At 38.8% G+C, this 26,181-nt stretch overlaps 1 long non-coding RNA gene across 1 annotated transcript in view; it reads left to right on the top strand.

Annotated features, from left to right (window-relative positions):
- Positions 1-22,797, top strand: part of LOC122728164 — a 41,521-nt gene extending 18,724 nt beyond the window's left edge. Inside the window, exons 4-5 of the long non-coding RNA XR_006353242.1 lie at positions 11,971-12,136; positions 20,344-22,797. This is a non-coding gene — a long non-coding RNA (uncharacterized LOC122728164). The remainder of the gene's footprint in view (positions 1-11,970; positions 12,137-20,343) is intronic.
- The last annotated feature ends 3,384 nt before the right edge of the window (positions 22,798-26,181 follow it).

Raw genomic sequence — 26,181 nt, 5'->3', positions numbered from 1 at the left:
ATCCACTGATCACCTCCTGAAAGAGAACTGAAAAGGAAAACTCCAAGGAATATCATAGCTAAATTTCAGAATTATCAAATAAAGGAGAAAATACTGCAAGCATCCAGAAAGAAACAATTTAAATACCAAGGAACAATAATCAGAAAAACACAGGGCCTGGCAGCTTCAACATTAAAGGATCAGAGGGCTTGGAATATGGTATTCTGAAGGGCAAAGGAACTAGGATTACAGCCAAGAATGTACTACCCAGCAAAATTAATCATAATCTTTCAGGAGAAAAGGTGGGCATTCAATGAAATAGGGAACTTTAAAACTTTCCTAATGAAAAGCCCAGAACTGAACAGAAAATTCATTCTACAAACACAAGACTCGAGATGCATGAAAAGGTAAAAAGGGGAAAAATCATATTATTCAATAAGATTAAAATATTTGCATCCCTACATGAGAAGAAGATACTTGTAATTCTTGAGAACTGTATCTTTATTAAGGCAGATAGGAGAAACAAACAGATAGAAGGTATGGGTATAAGTTGATTCTGATGTGATGATATTAAAAAAAACCTTAAGTGGTAACAAAAAGCATTATACTGGGAGAAGAGGAAAGGGAAAGCATAATGGGGTAAATCATATTACAAGAAAAGGCACAAAAGACCTATTACAATAGAGGAGAAGAAGGGATGAGGGAGCATTGTTTTGACCTTACCTTCATCTGATTTGGCTCAAAGAGGAAATAACATACACATTCAATTGGGTATAGAATTTTATCTTACCTTATAGGGAAGTGAAAGGTAAAAGGGGAAAGAAAGGGGTGGAGTACTGATAGAAGGGAAGGCAAAACTAGGAATTGAAAGGGAAAAGGACAAAGGGGAGATGGGGCTGATAGAAAGGAGGGTAGACTGAGGTGGCCAGAAACAAAACACTAGTGAGAAGGGTCAGGGGAAAGGAAAAAGAAAAGTACAAAAAAGGGGGGGAAATAGGATGCAGGGAAATACACAGTTAGTAATCATAACTGTGAATGTGAATGAGACGAACTCACCTATAAAATGGAAGCAGATATCAGAGTGGATTAAAAACCAGAGCCCTACAATATGTTGTTTACAAGAAACATATTTGAAGCAGAGAGATACAGAGTAAAAGTAAAAGGCTGGGGGCAGCTAGGTGGCGCAGTGGATAAAGCACCGGCCCTGGATTCAGGAGTACCTGAGTTCAAATCCGGCCTCAGACACTTACTAGCTGTGTGACCCTGGGCAAGTCACTTAACCTCCATTGCCCTGCTAAAAAAAAAAAAAAAGTAAAAGGCTGGAGCAGAATATATTATGCTTCAGCTGAAGTAAAAAAGCAGGGGTAGCAATCCTTATCTAAGACAAGGCAAAAGCAAAAATTGACTGAATTAAAAGAAATAAGGAAGGAAACTACATCTTGCTAAAAGGTACCATAGACAATGAAGTGATATCAATACTAAACATGTACACACCAAGTGTTATAGCAGCCAAATTCTTAGAGAAGTTGAGTTACAGGAACAAATTGATAGCAAAACTGTATTAGTGGAGGACCTCAATCTCCTCTTCTCAGATGTAGATAATTCTAACCACAAAATTAATAGGAAAGTTAAGGAGGTGAATAGAATTCTAGAAAAATTAAATATGATAGACCTCTGGAGAAAACTGAATGGGGAATAGAAATGAATATTCCTTTTTCTCAGCGGTATATGGCATGTACACAAAAATTGACCATGTACATAAAAACCTCATAGTCAAATGCAGAAAGACATAGATAGTAAATGCATGCTTTTCAGATCATGATGCAATGAAAATTATGTGTAATAACGGGCCATGAAAAGATAGACGAAAAATGAATTGGAAACGAAATAATCTCATCTTAAAGAATGAGTGGGTCAAACAACAAATCACAGAAACAATAACTTCATCCAAGAGAATGACAATAATGAGACAATATACCAAAACTTACAGGATGCAGCCAAAGCAGTTGTTAGGGGAAATATTATATCTCTAAATACCTACATAAATAAAATAGAGAAAGAGGAGATCAATGAATTGGGCACACAACTAAAAAAGCTAGAAAAAGAACAAATTTAAAATCCCCAATTAAACACCAAATTAGAAATTCTGAAAATTAAAGGAAAGATTAATAAAATTGAAAATAAGAAAACTATAGAATTAGTAAATAAAACCAAGAGCTGGTTCTAAGAAAAAAACAATAAAATACATAAACTTTTGGTTAATTTAATTAAAAATAGAAAGAACCAAATTACCAGCATCAAAAATGAAAAGGGTGAACTCACCACCAATGAAGAGGAAATTAAAGCAATAATTAGGAGCTATTTTTCCCAGCTACATGCCAATAAACTTGACAGTCTAAATGAAATAGATGACTATCTACAAAAATATAAACTGCCCACGATAACAGAAGAGGAAACAAAATTCTTAAATAAGCCCATTTTAGAAAAAGAAATTGAGCAAGCCATCATTGAACTCCCTAAGAAAAAATCACCAGGGTTTACAAGTGAATTCTACCAAACATTTAAAGAACAATTAATTCTAATACTATTCAAACTATTTGGAAAAACAGGTGAAGAAGGAATCCTACCAAATTCCTTTTATGAGACAAATATGGTGATGATACATGAACCAGCAAGAGCAAAAACAGAAAAAGAAAATTATAGACCAATCTCCCTAATGAATATTGATGCAAAAATTCTAAATAGAGTATTAGCAAAGAGATTACAGCAATTTATCACCAGGATAATACACTGTGACCAGGTGGGATTTATACCAGAAACGCAGTGCTGGTTCAATATTAGGAAAACTATCAACATAATTGACCACATCAATAACAAAACTAACCAAAATCATATGATTATCTCAATAGATACAGAGAAAGCTTGACAAAATACAGCACCCATTCCTATTAAAAACACTAGAGAGCATTGGAATAAATAGAACTCTCTTTAAGATGATAAACAGTATCTATCTTAAACCATCAGCAAGAATTATATGTAATGGGGATAAGTTAGAGGCATTCCCAATACAATCAGGGGTGAAACAAGGATGTCCATTATCAGCAATATTATTCATTATTGTACTAGAAATGTTAGCCTTAGCAGTAAGAAAAGAAAAAGAAATTGAAGGAATTAGAATAGGCAAGGAGGAAACAAAACTATCATTCTTTGCAGATGATATGATGGTATATTTAGAGAATCCTAAAGATTCAACTAAAAAACTACTTGAAACAATTAACAACTTTAGCAAAGTTGCAGTATATAAAATAAACCCACATAAATAATCATAATTGCTATATATGACCAACAAAGTCCAGCAGCAAGAGATAGGAGAAATTCCATTTAAAATAACTGTAGACAATATAAAATACTTGGGAGTTTACCTGCCAAGGCAACCCCAGGAACTGTATGAACACAATTACAAAACACTTTTCACACAAATAAAATCAGATCTAAATAAATGGAAAAATATAAATTGCTTATGGGTGGACCATGGTAATATAATAAAAATGATAATCCTACCCAAATTAATTTACTTAATCAATGCCATATCAATCAAACTACCAAAATTATTTCATAGAGCTAGAAAAAAATAATAACAAAATTCATATGAAAGAACAAAAGTTCAAGAAATATCAAGGAAATTAATTAAAAAAATGCAAAGGAAGGTGATTTAGCTGTACCAGATCTAAAACTATATTATAAAGAGCAGTCATCAAAACTATTTGGCTAAGAAATAGAGAGGTGGATCAATGTAATAGGTTAGGCACACAAAACACAGTAGTAAATGAATATAGCAATCTTCTGTTTAATAAACCCCAAGACTCTAGCCTCCAAAATAAGAACTCACTATTTGACGAAAACTGCTGGGAAACTGGAAAATAGTATGGCAGAAACTAGACATAGACCAATATCTTACACCATACACCAAAGTAAAGTCAAAATGGGCAAAAGATCTAGACATAAAGGGTGATACCATAAGCAAATTAGAAAAGAAGGGAATAGTTTACTTGTCAGAACTACGGAGAGGGGGAGAATTTATGATCAAAGATAAGATAGAAAACATTATGAAGTGCAACGTGGATCATTTTGACTACATTAAATTAAAAAGGTTTTGTACAAATAAAACCAATGCAAACAAGATTAGAAGGAAAGCAGAAAGCTGGGAAACAATTTTTACAGACAGTGTTTCTGATAAAGGCCTTATATCTAAAAAATATAGAGAACTGAGTCAAACATATAAGAATATGTCATTCCCCAATTGAAAAATAGTCAAATGATATGAACAGTCAGTTTTCAGATGATGAAATTAAAATTATCTACAGCCACATGAAAAAATGTTCTTAATCACTACTAATTAGAGAAATGCAAATTAAAACTACTCTGAGGTGCCACCTCACACCAGTCCAATTGGCTAATGTGATAGAAAAGGAAAATGATTAATGTTGGAGAAGATGTGGGAAAATTGGAACACTAATGCACTGTTAGTGGAGATGTGAACTGATCCAGCCATTCTGGAGAGCATTTTGGAACCATGCCTAAAAGGCTATAAAACTGTGCATACCCTTTGACCAGCAATACCACTACTACGTCTATATCTCAAAGATATCATAAAAAAGGGAAAAGGACCCACATGTACAAAAATATTTATGGCACCTCTTTTTGTGGTAGCAAAGATTTGGAAACTGAGGGGATGTAAACAAGTTGTGGTATATGAATGTAGTGGAATACTATTGTGCTGCAGAAAACAATGAGCAGATGGATTTCAGAAAAACCTGGAAAGACTTACATGAATTAATGCTGAGTGAAATGAGCAGAACCAAGAGAACACTGTACATAGTATCAACATTGTGTGATAATCACCTGTGATAGAATTAACTCTTTTCAGCAATACATTGATCCAAGACAATGCCAAAAGATTTATGGTGGAAAATGCTTTCCATGTTCAGAAAAAGAAGTATGGAGTCTGAATGCAAATTGAAGCATACTGTTTTCACTTTTGTTGTTGCTTTTTTGTTATTGTTCTTGTTTTTTCATTCTTGCATTTTTTCTTTGGTTCTGATTCATCTCTTACAACATGACTAATGTGGAAATATGTTTAACATGACTATAATGTATAACCTATATCAAATTGCTTGCTGGCCTCAGGAGAGGGGAGGGAAGAGAGGGTGTGAAAAAAATTTGGAACTCAAAAAAAGTATCTTTAAATGTAATTGGGGAAAAAAATTAAAAATTTCATTTAATTTAAAAAAAATAAGTGGGTTATACTTCTAGTTGGAGAAAGAGGCTTCAGGCTTTTATCTCTCCACCCAGGCTATCTGTGACCTGTAATCCTGTTATTCTACTCTTGCTTCTTTCTCTGTTGTATCTATTTTTTCCTGTTCTTAGGCAAAGGAGTATTAGGGATGGAATGGACTAGCCATTCGAGCTTGTGAAATTTGAAAGGTCAGACTGAAAACTCTAGTGAGACCCTAAAGATCAATCTTCAAAACTCAGCCCAGCAATGAGGCCCTAAACAGCAACTTGGAAGACTCAGCAGCCAATATGCCATTTTCCAAAGTAACTTTGTCCACTGACTATGCCCCATTCAGAAGTGATACACTTAACAAAAAAACAAACACAACTGTACATAGTAAAAGTTTACCTTTTCAGAGTCCTCTTTTTCCACTCTTCTTTGTATTTTGAAATATTCATGTTTGTTGGTGTTTAAGTTCATAATAAAAAAAGAAAATTAAAAATAAATAAATGCAATGACTCTAAGAGAGTCAGTGCTACCATCAGTGCTGGTGAACCATTGTCAAGTAGCTCCATGATTTGTTTGATACAAGGCAAGTGTGTGGGGGAGAATGTGAATGAACTGTCAGGTAAGACTCCAAAAGAACTTATACAAGCTCAATTTTGGTCTAATTGAGCTCCTTCCCACTTATCTCAGCTCTTGTTCTATTTATCCTTGAATGTAGATCCAATTAGAGAGGCAGTTAGAAGCCTGGTATAATGTGTCTATATTTCCTTGGATCTAATGACTGGACAGCAAGTTCATCAACATGCTGGTAATTATGAACTCTGTGGATTTGGCCTGGAGTTTCACTTTTGATTCTTTTTGATTAAGCTCAATCCATTTTCCCTAGGAAGGGTGCCAGATGGTAGCACCTGAACATTTCTACAAGTAATCTGTCTTTGCCCATTTCTCATAAGAGGGTGATTCAAGAGACTTTGTGGCAGGTACTCAAACTACTGCTCAGAGTGGGGTGACTCACAATTCTAAAGGAGCTGGTCACCAATCTTTGATAAAGGAGCTTGTGGGTAAAAGACAAAGGAAGCAATGGAAGAAGAGATGACAGAACAGAGAAGAGGGAGATGCAGACCATAGCAGATAAGATATAAGAATTCAGAGCCCTGCCCAGCAGACAACTGTAAGGGCCAAATTTATTATAGGGAGAGTTAATTGGGTGGCTCTCCGCAATATTGGGGTCTAGAAAATAATGAGAGACCTTTTTGGTTATTTCTCCCAGGCTAATAAGAAAAAAGATTAACAGTCTCTTTTCCACAAACAAACCAGGTTTTATTAATGGGAAAAAATTTACAACAAAGGTGAAGTTAATAAAGCCAGGGACATGGGAATAGGGGAAGAGAAAAAGAATAAGCTCCTTGGCTCTAACAAAGACTAACTCAAACCCCAAACTTGCTTCCAGCTCAGCTAGCTCGAAGAGCTGGCCTCGCTTCCACAAACTTACCACCTGGGGCCCATAGTTTCAATGAGAGTCAGCTGTGCAGTCCCTCTCTGGTATGCTCTGCAGCTCACCAAAAAAAGAGTGCTTCTATGAGTGGGTGTTACCCTTCCTACTTTCTCTCTCCCTCCCCCAAAGGGGAGATCCTTCAAGTTGGTTGGCTGAGAGTGGTCCCCTGCTGACATCTGTAGTACACCAACATGTCACTCAGGGCCGGCCAGGTGTAGCCTCCATCCAATCATCCCCAAGTAGGTACTTAGTCATTTCTCATTCTCACCCCATTCAAAAAATACTAAATCAATCAGGTGGGGCCCCTGGGCATCTACCAAATTCCATTATTTTATCACACAACAATGTTGCCTAGTTATCAATTAGTGATTTATGACCCAAGTGTTATTGGCACATTACTGCTAATTTGCATATTTATTTATTGATTATATGCTAGGAATCACTTGCTTAAAGCATTGCTCTATTGTATTATATTTATTATATTGGGGTATAATTTAAAATGTTTCTTATTTAGCTAAACTTTTTTTGTTTTGTTTGTTGAATACTAACATGGTTAATTCTGTTAAAAGGATAGAGTATAACTTATTTCTGAGATGGAAATTCATAAGGGGCTCCTAATCTTAGGAGGGAACCCAATAAATAGCAATAGGAGCAATTTTTTAAAAAGGTAAGAAATTCCACAAGAGGTCATTGACAAAAAGAAAGCTCTCATATTCACCAAAGTATTTATAGCAGTACTTCTCATGGTAGCAAAAAACTGGAGACAAAGTAGATGATAGCATTTAAGGTTTGCAAAATAGTTTTACAAATATTATTTCATTTTATCCCAGGAGGTAAGTGCTATTATTATCCCCATTTTACAGATGAGGAAAGTGAGACAGAAGTTAAATTACTTTCCCAGTATCACATAGTCAAATTCTGAGGCCAGGTATGCTCTGTCAACTCTCCACCTACCTGTGTATCAATTGGGGAGTAGCTAAACAAACTGTGGCATATGGATGCAGTTCAAGAGTGGATAGAGCACTGGGCCTGGAGTCAGGAAGACTCATCTTCATGAGTTAAAATTCAGTCTTGGGGGCAGCTAGGTGGCGCAGTGGATAGAGCACTGGCCCTGGATTCAGGAGTACCTGAGTTCAAATCCAGCCTCAGACACTTGACACTTACTAGCTGTGTGACCCTGGGCAAGTCACTTAACCCCCATTGCCCCACAAAAAAAAATTCAGTCTCAGACACTTATTAGCTGTGTGACCCTGGGAAAGTCACTTAACCCTGTTTGCCTCAGTTTCCTGATCTGTAAAATGAGCTAGAGAAGAAAATGGCAAACTACTCCTGTAGCTTTGGAAAGAAAACCCCAAATGGGATCACAGAGAGTCAGGACTGAAAGGCTTCAACAACAACAACAACAACAATAATGAAGAAGCAATGAATATAATGAATATAGGGAAGCATGGAAAGACACATAAACTGATACAAAGTAAAGAAAGCAAAACCAGGGAAACAATATTAATAATAATTACAACATTTTAAGAACAAAACAATTGAAATTGAATGTGGCAAAATTATAATGACTAAGCTTGGCCCCAAAGAACAAGTAAGAGAAGATATTGCCACTACATTTTTTTAAACATTGAATATAACATCATATATATGTGTATGTATGTATATATATATATATATATATATGGGATCTCATTTGTTTTGCTGAATTTTTTCCTTTCTCTTTTAAAATTCTTTATTATAACAAGCCATTCCCCAATTGATAAATGGTCAAAGGATATGAACAGGCAGTTTTCAGTTGAAGAAGTCAAAACTATCTACAGTCATATAAAGAAATGCTCTAAATCACTATTGATTAGAGAAATACACATTAAAACAACTCTGAGGTATCACCTTATACCTATCATGGCCAATATTATAGAAAAGGAAAATGATAAATGTTGGAGAAACACTGGGAAAATTGGGACACTAATGCATTGTTGATGGAGTTGTGAACTGTTCTAACCATTCTGTTTTGTTTTTTTGTTTTTTAAGTGAGGCAGTTGGAGTTAAGTGACTTGCCCAGGGTCACACAGCTAGTAAGTGTTAAGTGTCTGAGGCCGGATTTGAACTCAGGTACTCCTGAATCCAGGGCCGGTGCTTTATCCACTGCGCCACCTAGCTGCCCCTCTAATCATTCTGGACAGTAATTTGGAACTATGCCCAATGGGCAATCAAACTGTGCATACCCTTTGATCCAGCAATACCACTACTAGGTCTGTATCCCAAAGAGATCACAAAAAAATGGTTAAAGGACCCACATGTACAAAAATATAGCAGCTCTTTTTGAGGTGGCAAAGAATTAGAAATTAGGGGAATGTCCACCAGTTGGGGAATGACTAAACAAGGAGGATATGAATGTAATGGAATACTATTATGCATTAAGAAATGATGAGCAGGCAGATTTCAGAAAAACCTGGAAAGACCTGTATGAACTAATACAAAGTGAAATGAGTGGAACCAGGAAAACATTTTACACAGTATCAGCAACACTGTGTGATGATCAATTATGACTGACTTAGTTGTTCTCAGCCATACAGTGATCCAAGAGTCCAAAGGACTCTTGATGGAAAATGTTACCCATCTCCAGAGAAAGAACTGTGGAATCTGAATGCAGATCAAAGCATACTACTTTCATTTTATTTTTTTCTTGTTTTGTTTTTCTTTTGGCCTCTTTCACAGCATGACTAATACTTTATATCAGGGCATCTTAAAATTTTTCCACTCATGACCCTTTTTCAACAGAAAAATTTTTACACAACCCCAAGTATATAGGTATATAAAATAGGTATACATAACCTTTTACTATTTTTTATAACCTTTTACTGTTGCCAAATTTTTTGTGAACCCCACATTCAGTTACATGACTCCATATGGTTTTGTTTTTGTTTGTTTTTTTTTTTAGTGAGGCAATTGGGGTTAAGTGACTTGCCCAAGGTCACACAGCTAGTAAGTATTAAGTGTCTGAGGCTGGATTTGAACTCAGGTACTCCTGACTCCAGGGCCGGTTCTTTATCCACTGCACCACCTAGCGGCCCCCTCCATATGGTTTTGCAAGCCACAATTTTGGAAGCTTTGCTTTACATGATTGCACATTCAAAATCTGTATCAAATTTCTTACTGTCTTAGGGATGGGGTGGGGAGGGAGGGAGAAAATTTAGAACTCAAATTTTTTTTTTAGGAGGCAATGAGGGTTAAGTGACTTGCCTAGGGTCACACAGCTAGTGTCAAGTGTCTGATGCTGGATTTGAACTCAGGTCTTGAATCCAGGGCCATTGCTTTATCCACTGCGCCATCTAGCTGCTCTGTAACATTCTTTTAATTACCCCCTCAAAATTTTTTTTAAAAGACACTTGACACTTACTAGCTGTGTGACCCTGGGCAAGTCACTTACCCCCAATTGCCTCACCAAAAAAAAGAAAAACTCTTCCTCTTGAAGACACAAAAAAAATTATACAAGGTTCTTCCCATCAAGAGACAGCTAAAACAGAGCCACTTTCTGTTACATCTGCTGAGGAGGTGATTATGTGTAAGCTAGATTTACTTCTGAATATGACATTTATAGAACCAGTATTAGGATATGGCTTGAGTACATAAACCAGGATAAGGTCAAAATTGGTACACTATTTAAATGTAAAGAGTGATACCATAAACAAATTAGGAGAGCAATGAATAGTTTGCCTGTCAGATCTGTGGAGAAGGGAAGAATTTATGACCAAACAAGAGAGAGAGCATTACAAAATATAAAGTGGATAATTTTGATTATATTAAATTTAAAAGTTTTTGCACAAACAAAACCACTGTAACCAAGATTAGAAGGAAAGCAGAAATCTGGGAGATAATTTTTGCCGCAAGTATCTTTGATAAAGACTTCATTTCTCAAATATACTGAGAACTGAGTCAAATTTATAAGAGTAGAAGTCATTCCCCAATTGGTAAACAGTCAAAGGATATGAACAGGCACTGTTCAGATGAAATCAAAGTTACCTATAATCATATAAAAAACATGTTCTAAATTACTATTGCTTAGAGAAATGCAAATTTTAAAAATTCTGAAATACCACCTCACACCTATCTGATTGGCTAATATGACAGAAAAGGAAAATGATAAATGTTGGAGGGGATATGGGAAAATTGGGACACTAATGCTTTTTGGGTAAAGTTATGAACTGATCCAATCATTCTGGGAGCAATTTGGAGGTATGTCCAAAGGGCTTTAAAACTGCATACCTTTTGATCTAGCAATACCACTGCTAGATCTGTATCCCAAAGAGATTTTTTTAAAAAAGGGAAAAGGACCTATTTGTACAAAAATATTTATGGTAGCTCTTTTTTGTGGTAGCAAAGAACTAGAAATTGGCTGAACATGTAGTGTATGGGAAGACTTACGTGAACTAATGCTATCCATCTCCAGAGAAAAAAATGATGGACTTTGAACACAGATCAAGGCAAACAAATTTTCACTTTTTTTTCATGTTTTTTTTTCTGTGGGTCTGTGTCTTCTTTTATAAGAATAATATGGAGAGGGCAGCTAGGTGGCGCAGTGGATAAAACACAGGCCCTGGATTCAGAAGGACGTGAGTTCAAATGTGGCCTCAGACACTTAACACTTACTAGTTGTGTGACCTTGGGCAAGTCACTTAACCCTCATTGCCCCGCCGAAAGAAGGAAGGGAGGGAGGGAGGAAGGAAGGAAGGAAGGAAGGAAGGAAGGAAGGAAGGAAGGAAGGAAGGAAGGAAGGAAGGAAGAAAGAAAGAAAGAAAGAAAGAAAGAAAGAAAGAAAGAAAGAAAGAAAGAAAGAAAGAAAGAAAGAAAGAAAGAAAGAAAGAAAGAAAGAAAGAAAGAAAGAAAGAAAGAAAGAAAAGAATAATATGGAAATATGTTTTACATGAATGCACACTTATCTTGATGATATTTAGGGAAGATGACTTGGAGAGACTGTGGAAAGTTTGTAGACATTCTGTACTGGTTCTAGTCATGTAACCATGTATTGAAGAGGAATCTCTTTGATTGGCTGCTGAAGCCTGTCAGCTTGAGCCATATTCTATTTGCTTCATTCAGTGACATCTTCACTCCCTCTATCCAGTGAATAAGAGAAGAGGCCTTCTCCCCTCTAAAGTCATATTGCTCTGTGAAAGGGACTTTGTCCTTGGGCTCTGTGATTGTTTTTTCTTTTTAGCTGAAGAGTTTTGGAACCTATGAACCTATGAGTTTGAAGAGTCAAGAGGATGATCTGGCACCCCAGCATTCTAGAGTCTGAGTTCCAGAGCCGGTGCAGCATCATTGTCCTAGGGAGTGAGGAGTCACTGTCAGGAGTGACCTTCGAGATCCCAGCCCAGGAGTAGGTGAGACAAGGACTCAACCAGCAGAGATGCTGCTTTTGGAGGTGAACTTGGCGAGACCTATGCTATTTAGGAACAGAGCTAAACTTTGAGCCTGCTGCCTCCAGAGATCAAGGTGATATGAGGAGAGAATCCCCCTGAGTTGTTTTGTTTTGTTTTGTTTTGTTTTAGTGAGGCAATTGGGGTTAAGTGACTTGTCCAGGGTCACACAGCTAGTAAGTGTTAAGTGTCTGAGGCCGGATTTGAACTCAGGTACTCCTGACTCCATGGCTGGTGCTCTATCCACTGCGCCACCTAGCTGCCCCTCCCCCCCTCCCCCCCGAGTTGTTGAGGGAAAATACCTATACTTTCCTTTTGCTATATCTTTGAAGTATGTAAAAGCTACTCAGTGTTCAGTGGTTAAATGGAATTGGGGAGTCACTGGTCCCTAACAATGGGAGGGAGCACAGCTGATGGGGGCTTAAATTGATCGAAGTAGAGAAGAAAAACCACAACCCCTTCATGATATCGCTACAGGTATAATAGGCCTGGCTTTTAAAGTGAGACAGTATATAGACTGCACTTATAAAAGACTGGGACTTGATAAACTAAGATATAAAGATGACTCTACATCCCATGATGCGGAGGAATGTTGAGGCTTCCTAAAGAAAGGGTCAATAGGAGGGTAAACGCTGAAGTTCTGGTACATCCAGATCCACTACCCATCTCTAGAATTGTCCTTACAGATTGGAATCAATGCCAATGTATTAAAAATGCTGCCAAGAAACTGCAGATGATGGGCTGGAATTCAATACCTGTACACTATCCTGTCCCCAAAGACCTCCCTTTGCGCTGGGAGTCCACCTCTTCCTGCTATTGCCTCATTTCCAGCCTCCTCATGTGAGAAAAGGAGTCAGGAGTCCAACGTTCTCTGACCATCATACCTTGTGCCTTCCATCTCCCACAGGGCCTTCCAACTGCCCCTCTGACCATGTGGCTCCCATTTCACCCTACAACTGTCTCCGGCTTGACCTCTAACCTCCTGTGGGAAGATGAGCAGCACCCTTTACTCAATGATAAGCATTCTCACACCTGGTCATACCCTTTAGTTCCCAGTGATTCTGAACTCCTGTAGATCATCATCCAAATCTCACTGCCCATCCCCAGCACCTGAACCCTTAATCCCACTCCTTTTAACGCTCCCACACCAAAGTTTCCACCAAGCACCACCCGTCCCTTCCACTGTGATCTGTGGAATGCCTATTCCATAAGTAGCACGCTTCCCTTCCTCCTAAATCTTTCCCTCTCCTACTTCTTCCATCTACTAGCTACTACTGAAACCTGGCTCCCTCAGATGACAGAGCTTTTCTGACCACCTTTTCCAGTACTAGCCACACCATCAGTCATTCTCCTCAGCTCACTGGCCAAGGCTGGGGGGTTGGACTACTACTTGTTCCTTATTGCCACTTCCAGATTCTTCCCCATCTCCATCACTCAGTCACCTCTCTTCCTTTGAGATTCATACTATTCATATCAACCATCCAATCAAAATCCTGGTAGTTGTTGTCTATGGACCCCCAGGTCACTCTACTCCCCTTTCTTTTTTTTTCTTTTTTTTTTTTTTTTGCAGGGCAATGAGGGTTAAGTGACTTACCCAGGATCACACAGCTAGTAAGTGTCAAGTGTCTGAGGTCAGATTTGAACTCAGATCCTCCTGAATCCAGGGCCGGTGCTTTATCCACTGAGCCATTTAGCTGCCCCTCCCTTTTTCAATTAATTTGGTACATGGCTCACAATTTTTCTCTCCTCTTCAATTTCTGCCCTCATTCTAGGAGACTTCAACATACATGTTGACTCTCCCCCAAAAACCTTAACCACTCAGTTTCTTGACCTACTCACTTCCCAATGAGTTCTTCTTCCACTCCACCTCAGCCACACACAAAGATGGTCATACCCTTGATCTGGTCATTACCCACAAATATACCCCCTACATGTTCAGTAATTCTGAAATCCCCTAATCCAACTAATCTACTGGCCTTTTACCTCTCCCTCTGCCTTCCCTGAAAAAACCCTACTTTTTGTCTTCACTGACCTCCAATCTTTGACCCCTCAATTTTCTACCAGGCCATCTCCCCTGCACTAGTCACTGTCTCCTCTTTTCCCCATCTTGACCCCTTGGTGAACCAATACACTCTCTTCCTCTTGATCCTTACTCTTCTTATGTCACCAATTATGCCTTGCCAAGCCTTATCCTTAGATCATTCCCACAATTTACTCCTTTTGTTTCTAACATATATGCTGCTGAATGATGGTGGAGAAAATCACACAACTGGTCTGACTGGGTCCACTACAAATTTATGTTACACAACTTCAATGGGGCCCTCATTGCTTCTACTGCAATTTTACTAGACTTCCCTTATCAACTCACTATCCCACTCTCCACAGTAGCACTTACAAACCTTTTCATCTCCCTGCAAATCTCCTGTGACTCCCTATCCTCCTGCCTTCTTAGGTGAGAACCTTGCTTCATATTTTACAGAAAAAATTGAAGTCATTGGCAGTGAACTCCCTCATTTCTTATTACTCAGATACCTTCTGTCACTATCTCCTCTTTCACCCTTGTCTCCCATGATGAGATGCCCTTACTTCTTACCAAGACTACTATTAACCCTCTATATATTTAAGCAATCTCATCCTGTCCCATCTCCACCAAGAAACTGCCCTTTCTGTCACCCCCATTCTATCACTTATTTTCAATCTCTCCTTGTCTACTTTCTCATTCTCTACTGCCTATAAACATGCCTGTCTTCCCCATCCTGAAAAAAACACCTCACTTCCTTCCATCCCTGCTAACCATCATCCTATATTTCTTCTTTCCTTTGTAGCAAAACTCTTTAAAAAGACCATTTGCAAGGTGCTTACAATTTCTCTCCTCTCACTCTCTTCTTCTTCTTCTTCTTTTTTTGGTGAGGCAATTGGGGTTAAGTGACTTGCCTAGGGTCACACAGCTAGTAAGTGTTAGGTGTCTGAGGCTGGATTTGAACTCAGGTCCTCCTGAATCCCGGGCCAGTGCTCTATCCACTGCACCACCTAGCTGCCCCTCACTCTCTTCTTAATCCCTTACAGTCTGGCTTCTGACATTATTCCACCAAAGCTGCTATATCCAAAGTTACAAATGATGTCCTAATTGTCAAGTCCAGTAGTCTTTTCTCAAGCCTCATTCTCCTTGACCTTTCTGCAGCCTTTCACGCTGTTGATTACCGTTTCCTCTTGATACTGTTTTCTCTCTAGGGTTTTGGCACATCATTGTCTCCTGGTTTTCCTCTTGCCTATCAGACCACTCCTCAGTCTTCTTTGCTGGATCTTCAACCAAATTATTCTCTTGGAGTAGTGATTGATAATTTCACTAGATACACAAATATATTCTCAGAGGGGTGCCAGAAAGTATCCACAGTTGCTAAAGTATTGTGGGAAAAGTATTTCTCATAGATTCCCTGCCAGGATTCATTCTGACCAAGGCAGAAACTTTGACGGCAAACTATTCAAAGAAATGATAGCTTTGGCTGGTATCAAGAAGTCCCAAACTGCATCTTACCTTTTTCCTTATTCAAGCAGACCTATGTTGTGAGCATTTCAACTGTATATTGCACATGTTAGGATATGGAGAGCAGATCTAAATGGAGTCAACATGTGATACTTCACATCATATTTGCTGATTTTTAGGTGAGAGCTACATTTCCCCATTGATTTGTGCTTTAGAATTTTAGAGAATGGGGAGAGGCTAACTCTTATAACTAGTATATCTTTTGGATGGGAGAGAGGCTGAAAGAAACCCACCAACTCATTGGGATTTCAGCTCAGAAGAGCTCTGCCAAGATTGCTGTCAAGACCTTCAACAAGGAGACAGTTTTGCTAAAAAAAAACCCCAAAACCAAAAAACCCTTGGTGTTCAGGAAACAAATAAGTTAGCAGATTGATGGAAAAGCTACTCTATACTTCTTTGTGGAGACACTGGACAAGATTAGTGGGGATCTTTTTTTTGTTTTTTGTTTGTTTTTTTTTGTTTTTGTTTTTTTGTGAGGCAATTGGGGTTAAGTGACTTGCCCAGGGTCACACACCTAGTAAGTGCTAAGTGTCTGAGGTCGGATTTGAACTCAGGTACTCCTGAATCCAGGGCCGGTACTCTATCCACTGTGCCATCTAGCTGCCCCTAGTGGGGGTCTCTTAAAGGCAATTAATCACACCAACTTTTCACATAGTTGGCTTTTGTGGAGAGCAGATGGAGGGACAGCTACCTCAGAGGATTCCATGCAAATGAGACTGCCCACCAGTTGTCCAGAGATGGTCTGAACTAGACACTGGAACAGAAAATTATATTTTCAAAGAAGACAGCCCTGTTTAGGTCCAGTTTAGTCAAAGGGAGAGGACTAAACACAGAGGCATCATCTTTCCTGTCTAGAACTTTAACCATAGAGACAACCCACACAATAGAGCCCTTTTAGAAGCCAGGGTTCTAATGAGGTCTGTAATCAGTCCATAGCATCAAGCAGCTCAGGCATAAGGGCAGTTTATATAGGATATATAATTACAAGATAATTGAGAGGTAGAAGAAAATTTAGAGGTCATCGAGGTCAACCCCTTCATTTTATTTTATTTTATTTTTTTGCGGGGCAGTGGGGGTTAAGTGACTTGCCCAGGGTCACACAGCTAGTAAGTAAGTGTCAAGTGTCTGAGGCCAGATTTGAACTCAGGTACTCCTGAATCCAGGGTCGGTACTTTATCCACTGCGCCACCTAGCTGCCCAACCCCTTCATTTTATAGACAGGAAACCTGAAGTACAGAAAGGTTTTTGTGTGTGTGTTTTAAAATAGCAAGCTGGTAAAAAATACAGGAGGAATTTAGATGAGCAAAGGGGACGTTTTTCTCCTTCCTCTTGAGAAAGCAGAGTGTACCGGGTTTGAAAAAAAAAAAAAGGATAATGATTTGCTAGGAAAGTTCCGCCTAGAATTTCCTGAACACCTTCAGACATGTCTTCTGGCTCAGGGAATGATTGGCTCAGAGTATCTTGCTTGATAGTGCCATCTGGGGGGATATATACAGCCTAAGCAATGAGATGGAGGAGCAATGGAGAGTAATTTTGAGGCAGGGAAATCAACTGCTCTTAACTGGAACCCTACTTGGGAAGTAGGTGGATTCTGTGACTCACAGAAATTGAACAGGTCAGCAGGGGAAAGTTCTCTACTGAGAGGGGGGAACAGGGGTTAGTCTTATGGCTTTGGTGTGTGTGCTCAGATGTTTGTCCCATTTCTATTAATTTTTTTTTTTTTGTGAGGCAATTGGGGTTAAGTGACTTGCCTAGGGTCACACAGCTAGTAAGTGTTAAGTGTCTGAGGCCAGACCTGAACTCAGGTACTCCTGACTCCAGGGCCAGTGCTCTATCCACTGTACCATCTAGCTGCCCCCCATTTCTATTAATTTTAAAATTAAACTTCATTTTTCATGAAAACCACAAAAACTTGTACTTCTCATATCGCATCTTTAAGGATTTATATCCCACGGGGATATTGCATTATATTTTTATGTCACAATTTATTTAGCCATTCCCAAATAAGAGGTCAATTTATTTCCAATTTTGGCTACTATAATATGCATCTGTATGTATATGTACATGTACATAAGTTTATGCATATGGTTCCATATATGTATGCATACATACATGTAGATAATTTTCTTCTTTGATTTCTTTGTGGTATAGGCCTAGTAGTGGTATAGCTGGGTCAGAGGGTATGTACAAATTGTTAACTTTCTGGGCATAGTTCCCAAATTGCTTTCCAGAAAGGCTGGACAAATTTACAGTTTCACCAACATCCCCTGCAACATTTATTATATTCCTTTTTTTAGAACTTCAAAGTTGCTTTAATTTGCATTTTTCTAATTATTACTGATTTGGAGCATTTTTTTACGGGGAGGGGTGGGTTTAATTGATCAAATTGATCATGAGGCATCCCAAAGAATTAGTTTCCCAAGTTTTATTATTTATTTATTTATTTCCCCCAGGAAATGGGGGGTTAAGTGACTTGCCCAGGGTCACACAACTAGTAAGTGTCAAGTGTCTAAAGCCGAATTTGAACTCAGGTCCTCCTGAATCCAGGGCCCGCGCTTTATCCACTGCACCACCTAGCTGCCCCCCCCCCCAGTTTTATTAAAATACTGTGCTGACCCCAGGGAGAAGCACCTAAAGGTGTCTCGATTTGGGAGATGGAAATAAATATATTTATCAGGAGAAAAAGTAGGTTTTTCTCCTCATTATCTTAATTTCCTCCTTGTGGGAGGTTCATGGGAGGTCTTATCCTAATTTGGACTTCCTGGGGTCCTAAGCAACCCCCTGAGGTGGGTACCTTTTTCCTTAGAGGTGTGTTTTTGGGGTTTACACATCATAAGGTGAACCTAAGGACACATTTGATCTTTTCTGCCAGGTTCCTAAAGACATGCTTAAACTTGTCAGACCCAGAGGGTCTCTGTGTTTTTGATATCTCTTTACTTAAGATCTGGTTTCTAGGTATCCTGTCATCTAGGAATATTAAAGGCTATTAATGGTTAATTGTCCCTAGTTACTGTCTCCATTGATGGTAAGGGTTGATAGGGACAAACCCTCTTGGTTACTGTAAGAACACAAACTTTAGTTTCTCTATTAAAGGTTTTAGCTAGCCCCTTTTAGCTACAGTTGATAGGTTATCTGTTAACCCTTTTAGCCTCCTCCATCATTTTTTCATATGATTATTGATATTTAGATTTCTTTCTTTAAAAACTGCCTATTCATATCTTTTAACCATTTATCTGCTGGGAAATGGCTCTTAGTCTTACACATTTGAAACTCAATCCTCCTTTCCAGCCCCAGGCTCTGCCTTAGAGGTGCAAGGGTCAGACTCCTCAAAATGTGCTTAAAGTTTGTCTCTTGAAAATAGTTGCTGCAATTGATTCTCAGTTACAATTGAATCATCCTCCTCCCTGTTACCTGGGGCTAAAACCTGGGGGTCATATATAATTTTTCGACTTTTTTCCTCACCTTTTTGTCAAATCTTGTGAATTCTACCTCTTGTAGAGGCAGAATCTCTTGTATAGTCTCCATTCATTGCTATAACCCTGGTATAAAACCTTATTACCTTTTGCTGTTGTTGTTCAGTCATGTCAGACTCTACATGACCCCATGGACTTTGTCCATGGGGCTTTCTTGGCAAATATACTGAAGTGGTTTTCCATTTCCTTCTCTAGTGTATCCCCATTTTACAGATGAGGAACTGAGGCAAATAGGAGTTCAGTGACTTGCCCACAGTCACACAGCTAATAAGTGTCTGAGGTTGAATTTGAACACAGAGCTTCCTGACTCCAGGCCTGGTGCTCTCTATCAGCTATACCACCTAGCTATTCCATTACCTCTTATCTGGACTATTTTTAGGGCTCCCTCTCTCCTGTTTTTCCCTTGTCAAATCCATTCTTCACACGGCTGCCAAAATAATCTCCTATTGCACACATCTGATCCTTTCTAAAAACTTTCAGTGGTTCCTTATAGGATAAGTAGGAAGTTGGTCAGTTCACATAATGGTGAGTCTGTGGTATTTGTTTTCATTATCAATTAGGTAATATGATTTTCTTCTCCCTTTTCTTTGATCATATTAGTTAATGATACCAATTTTATTAAAATTTCCTAGAAGAGGTCACTGTGGAAGGAAATGTGAATGAAGAGCACTTTTCAGGCTCCTTCCTTTGGAGCAGGACTTGGTTCCCCTGTCTCCACCCTGTCCCAGAGTATGTCCTTTTCTTTGAGATAACTGCTTTTCTCCTGTTTCTCACCTAAGAGGGGAGAGAGAAACCCAAAGATTCCTGATGCAGAGTGACCAGTCTGCTGGGGAATAACAATATTAGTTTGTGAAGGTTTTAGTCTAGGGCAAAGGCCTATGTGTCTTTCTTTTTCTGCAAAGCTAAAAGAAAAGAAAAACTTAAGAAACAGATTATAAATAAAATTCATAAAACATTTTGAGCCCCTAAGTAATTTATTGACTGCTGATCTGGAAGGGTGATCTCCCAGGCAGTTGAATGTAGCATAATCAATTATCCATAGGTTCTTTGCACCCCCAAAACACTATCACAAAAACACAAGCCTAGGATGTAATTAAAATTATCTTGTCATCTTTATCTAGCAAACTTATTTTTCTCTCTCTTTTTTTTTTCAGGGCAATGAGGGTGAAGTGACTTGCCCAGGGTCACACAGCTAATAAGTGTCAAGTGTCTGAGGCTGGATTTGAACTCGGGTCTTCCTGAATCCAGGGCCGGGGCTTTATCCAGTGTGGCACCTAGCTGCCCCCCAGTTGTAAATAACCATTGGTAAATAACCAATAAGCAAAATTTAAAACAGCAAAGAAACTTTTAGTACAGGATCCTACTACCCATTGCATGTGGCAATAAAACAAAAAGGAGAAACAGTGACGTAGATTCAGTTATTTGTTGGCAATTTCTCAGAGAAGTCAGTTGTATTCTGTTAATATTCTGAGCCACAAGCCATAGGAGAGGCTTTTCTCTTCTGTGCTTGTCTCTGTCTCTGTCTCTATCCCTGTCCCTCTCCTTGCCCCATCCCCCTCTCATCCCTACTCTCCCTTGTATCCCTCTCCAAAGAGAGTTTAAAAGTGCCTCAGTAGAAAAACACTTCCCCTACCAGTCCATATCCTCACAGATTCCTTCCACTCTTCTCATACAGGAAGAGATACAGCTCCCAAGGTCTTTAATGATTTAGGCCTCCTTACTATGCAGTCAATCCAACCCTAACCAGAAGGCCTGCGCATTAGTCATTAAAACAGAACAAAAAACAGCTCTCTGTTTTGTGTAATATTGTATTTATTTTTAAGTTTCTCTCTTCTTCTGTTTTCAAGATTTTTTCTTCCTTTTGCATTTGTTTTAGGGTCACTAGTCTTATTCATTCCATGCTTTGTTCATTGCTTCTCTCTTTTCCTATTTTGTTAATGACAGTCCTCCTTGTGTCTTCAGAGAGGGGAACTTCAGGATAGGCTCACAACAAAGTCTAGAGTCCACGGGTTCCCTTTCTGTCCTTTCCCATTGTGGCCCACACAATAGAACACCGAAGATCAGAATGCAGTGAAAATCAGCTTATCTTTTTCTAGAGACAAAATTCATAAGAGTATATGAATTAAATAAACAAAGTTTAAAGAGGACAGACAATTCTGGAGGGTAAGAGATGCCAGTTTTCCAGGCAGCTAGCTATGAAGCAGGGAAGGGAGAAGGGATGAATTGACAGATCCTAGTAGCAAAAAACAGCCAAGGAAACAGCAAGATTCTGTCTAAGCAAATCACTTCTCAAGCAGGTCAGTGAACCAGACAAGGCTCCAACTGCCCATGATAATATTCTGTTTGGAGCAATAGTGCCCTTTACTTGCAGCTAGCTGCCACTGCCACTGGCATGTGTGTGCAAACCCTGGGCCCCTCTTATCCCTGAACAGTTCTAAAGTTCCTCCAGCTTCTCCCATCCCATATTGCTTCTGCCTTCCATAATCCTGAAGTCCCTCCTTCCAGCTGGGAAAAACTACATCAGTCCCTTGCCGATTTGGAGCAACAGTTTTCAAAGACATAAATTAACCTCTGAGCATTGCCTTAACTTTGTCCCAAATGTTTGGATATGTTGTCTTATTATGATGATCGACTGTCGGATGCAAGGAAATGCTTTTTGCTAGCCCACGAAAAAGTGTCATGTAGTTGGGCTCTGTTGTTGCCTTTTAGGAGGAGAAAGATCAGCAGAGCTAAAAATAGTCCTGGGCCCCAACACGTGTTTCCCCCATTAGAGCTGCTAATATCTATCTTGGTGCAGAGATGCATGGCAGCTGCATGTGTTCTCACCCATATGACCTAGAAGAAGAATCCCTAGACTCCAAGTTCCTGGCTCCAGCTGTGAAGAGAAGCTCAGAGACTAAAAGTTGGTATCTGTAGAGAGGGAACCCAGCTTCTTGAATAGAGGAGGAGGGATTTCCTAAGCATCCATGTCAGCCTCAAGCTTCCCTGTCTAGCACAGCCCTCCAGGCTTATGGCAATACCCCAAGGGTTTAAAATCTCCAGGATAGGAAACACATGTGGGATTTCCTAGAGGGACAACTCCCTGCAACACTTGCAGATTCTGTCAGCCAATCTATAAGTGTTCATTAAGCACTTACTAAGTCCTATATTAGATGGTGAGGGTTAGAGAGAAAAAATTTTTAAAATGTCCTTGCTCCCAAGTTCTGTTGGGGATATAGAATACGTTCATGTGTTTGTGGAAGGATATGTAATTGTTTTTTCAGAGCAATGGGGGTTAAGTGACTTGCCCAGGGTCACACAGCTAGTAAGTGTCAAGTGTCTGAGGCCAGATTTGAACTCAGGTCCTCCTGAATCCAGGCAGGTGCTTTATCTGCTGTGCCACCTAGCTGCCCCAGTATATATAATATTATATCAGGTTGAGTCAATATAATTCCCATCTCACATAGGTGATGTACCAATTTCAACCTTTTGTGCTACCACATTTAGCTTTACAGAGAAATTTTTTTAAATTATATTTGTCAATTTTTTTAAAAAAATTAATATCCTTGGGTGCTCCATTCAATGAGCTTTCCCCTTTATTTTTTATATAAAATTTCATTTTTTTCCTCAATTACATGGAGACAATTTTTACCATTCATAAAACATTTTTTTTTTACTTCTGAATTTTCCCCTTTCCTCCCTCACCTCTCCTATCCCTGAGATGGCAAACAATTTGATATAGATTATACATGTGTAATCATGTAAAACATATTTCCATATTAGTCATGTTGTGAAAGAAGACAGAGCTAAAGGAAGAAAAAAATCACCAAAAAAAGTGAAAAATAGTAGACTTCAATGTGCATTCAGACACCATCAGTTCTTATTTTGAGGATGGATAGCATTTTTCCTCATAAGTCTTTTGGAATTCTCTTGGATCATTGTATTGCAGAGAATAGCTAAGTCATTAACAGTTGGTCATTGTACAATATTGCTGATACTGTGTATGATTACATTTTCCTTTTTAACAAATTAAACAATGTCTGACAGCATCCTCTATACAAAATCTACCTCTCTTCTCTATCCCCCAAGATGGGTTGTAACAATTACACATTACAATTACATTTAGTTTTAGTATTCTTTTTATTTAGTTTATTGTAATTGTATTTAAAGTTTTCCTGAAAAAGAAATAAAGTTTTCCTGATTCTGTTTATTTCACTCTGCATCAGTTCTTACATATTTTCCCATGTTTCTCTGCTGTGAGAAGTTAGAATGCCGTGTTACTTATTTCAGAGAGACAGCAAAGCAACCTCTGTTCTGGCCCCTCCTCAAACATTCCTAAAGGGTCCTAAAGTAGGAAAACAACAAAACTGGCTGAATCTGGTTGGTGCTGGTTGAGGTGGGCTAAGTGAACTTTAGTAAACCCAACTTCTTTCTGCACATGCTTAATAAGTATTAATGAGTTCATGAATATTAACTTCTCTACCTCTGGGTGGGATTTGATAGCCATTTTCTGAACATGTGATGTATGGAAATGTATGTAATGAGGGGAGAACATACTAAGGGGTTGCATAGGTAGACTTTCAGGTAGACTGTGAACCTCCCATCCAATTGGAGAAAGGAGGGGAGAGACCTTAAAGTATATAAGCTTGTCTGTGGCTTTGTTCAAATGTACTCCTCTGAGCAAAGGCAGGGGTGCCCATTCTTTCCCATGCTCTGCTGCAAGTCTGATTATTTGTAAATACTTTACTTCCAGTATCTGAGTTCCTTACATTCATCATTTCTTATACCATTCTATCATATTAATATACTGCAATTTAATCAGTCATTTCCTCATCTATGAGTATCCACTTTGTGCTTAAGGTTTTTGCTACAACAAAAAATATTGTGTTCTTTATGGAACCTTTCTTTCTACTGACCTCCTTGAGGTATATTATACTCAGCAGTGGGATGCCTGGGTTTTATCATTACTTCACCAACATCAGTCTTTCTGATGAAATTTAGTGTGCAGAGAAAGATGACAACTATATATCTTGAGTAGTATTTTTTGGGGGTGTCTTTCCCTCTGTCTCTTTCTTTTGGGGGGGCAGGGCAATGGGGGTTAAGTGACTTGCCCAGGGTCACACAGCTAGTAAGTGTCTGAGGCTGGGTTTGAACTCAGGTCCTCCTGAATCCAAGGCTGGTGCCTTATCCACTGTGCCACCTAGCTGCCGCACAGTATTTTTTTTAAAGAAAAAAAGCAGTCACTCATTTTACTCAGAGGACCCACATTCGCTTAAAAGCACAAATGGCTCTTTAAAATCTATACATTTGCTTCTAAAACAGAAGTAGTATGTTACCTCATCAACACATACTCTTTCACCATGACAAAAATGGCACAATTTCCTATCCTGATATGGGCCTTGTGGATTACTAGGGCAGATCCCCAGTGACTAGATGAGAAGAATTAAAGATTCAGAGAGATTCATTAAAATATGGTAATATTTGATAAATTAACTAACATGGGGGCTATAGCCAAAATTTAGTGCCAAAATGTTTTCTTTACAAAGTAGAATCCAGGCCCATCATGGAGACTGAAATACAAAAACATGTTTTTGATGGAAATCTCCTCATGAGATTGTATAATTACTAAGATATAGAACTGCTGAGCTTCTGTTCACTCTCAGATTTGAAACACTAACTCAGGTAAAGACCTTCCTATTTTAAATTTTTTTTTTTTGTGGGGCAATGGGGGTTAAGTTACTTGCCCAGGGTCACACAGCCAGTAGGTGTCAAGTGTCTGAGGCCGTATTCGAACTCAGGTACTCCTGACTCCAGGACCGGTGCTCTATCTACTGCGCCATCTAGCCACCCCCAAGACCTTCCTATTTTTATAGTCAATGCTGCTGTTAAAAATAGAAAGACCAGTAAAATCCATTCCGCTGATGGTATGGACACCTGCTGAAATGAAAAAGGTTCTTCTCCAAGGTAGGAGGAGAACCAGGGAAAACCACTGCCACAAAAGTCAAAGAGGAGGAAGTCTTTAGAAGGACAGGGTCATCAATAGTGCCAATGCACCAGACAGGTCCAAAAGGATGAGGGCCAAGAAATGATCATCAGATTTGAGAAGTCACTGATAACTTTGGAAAGAACAGTTTCAGTTGAATGATAAGGTCAGTAGCTAGACTACAAAGGTTGAAGGACTAAAAGAGAGAAGAGTGAGCAGAGACAGCAAATATAAGATAGCTTTTTCAAGAACTTTGTGAAAGGAAGGAAAGATGTAGAATGATAGTTTGAAAGTATAGAAGAATCCAATGAAAGTTTTTTAAAGATGGAGGAAAGGAGTATGTTTGAAGACAATCGGAGAAAAAGCAGGAGAGAGAAAAGGGGGGAAGAGAGAGAAAAAGAGAGAGAGAGAGAGAGAGAGAGAAAGGAGAGAAAATGAAGTTAGAAGTAACACAGAGGGGGCAGCTAGATGGCGCAGTGGTTAAAACGCTGGCCCTGGATTCAGGAGTACCTGAGTTCAAATCCAGCCTCAGACATTTGACACTTACTAGATGTGTGACCCTGGGCAAGTCACTTAACCCCCACTGCCCCGCAAAACAAAACAAAACAAAAACAAACAACAAAAAAAGAAGTAACACAGAGGTGTTAAGGATGAGGTCAACAGGCTACATGTGACCCACAATACTCCTGGTACACTACTAACCAGATTAAAATGGTATTGGGAAATATTCAACAAAATAAATTAAAATACAATAAAAAATGAATAATATTACATTTAAAAACCAAGTTGGGGCAGCTAGGGAGCACAGTGGATAGAGCACTGGCCCTGGATTCAGGAGGACCTGAGTTCAAATCTGGTCTCAGACACTTAACTTAAGTGACCCTGGGCAAGTCACTTAACCCCAATCGCCTCACCAAAAAACCCAAAAAACCAAGTTGGTATATAGCCATAGGGATCTTTCTGTATAAATTAGTGGTTCTCTTTTCTATTTGAGTTTGACACCATTGATCAAAAACAATTACCAAATGTT

The sequence above is a fragment of the Dromiciops gliroides genome, chromosome 5 (genome assembly GCF_019393635.1).
Source record: "Dromiciops gliroides isolate mDroGli1 chromosome 5, mDroGli1.pri, whole genome shotgun sequence".
In the NCBI taxonomy this organism is placed as follows: domain Eukaryota; kingdom Metazoa; phylum Chordata; class Mammalia; order Microbiotheria; family Microbiotheriidae; genus Dromiciops; species Dromiciops gliroides.
The sequence above is the reverse complement of the archived record's forward strand: the minus strand, read 5'-3'. Positions and strand labels throughout refer to the sequence as shown.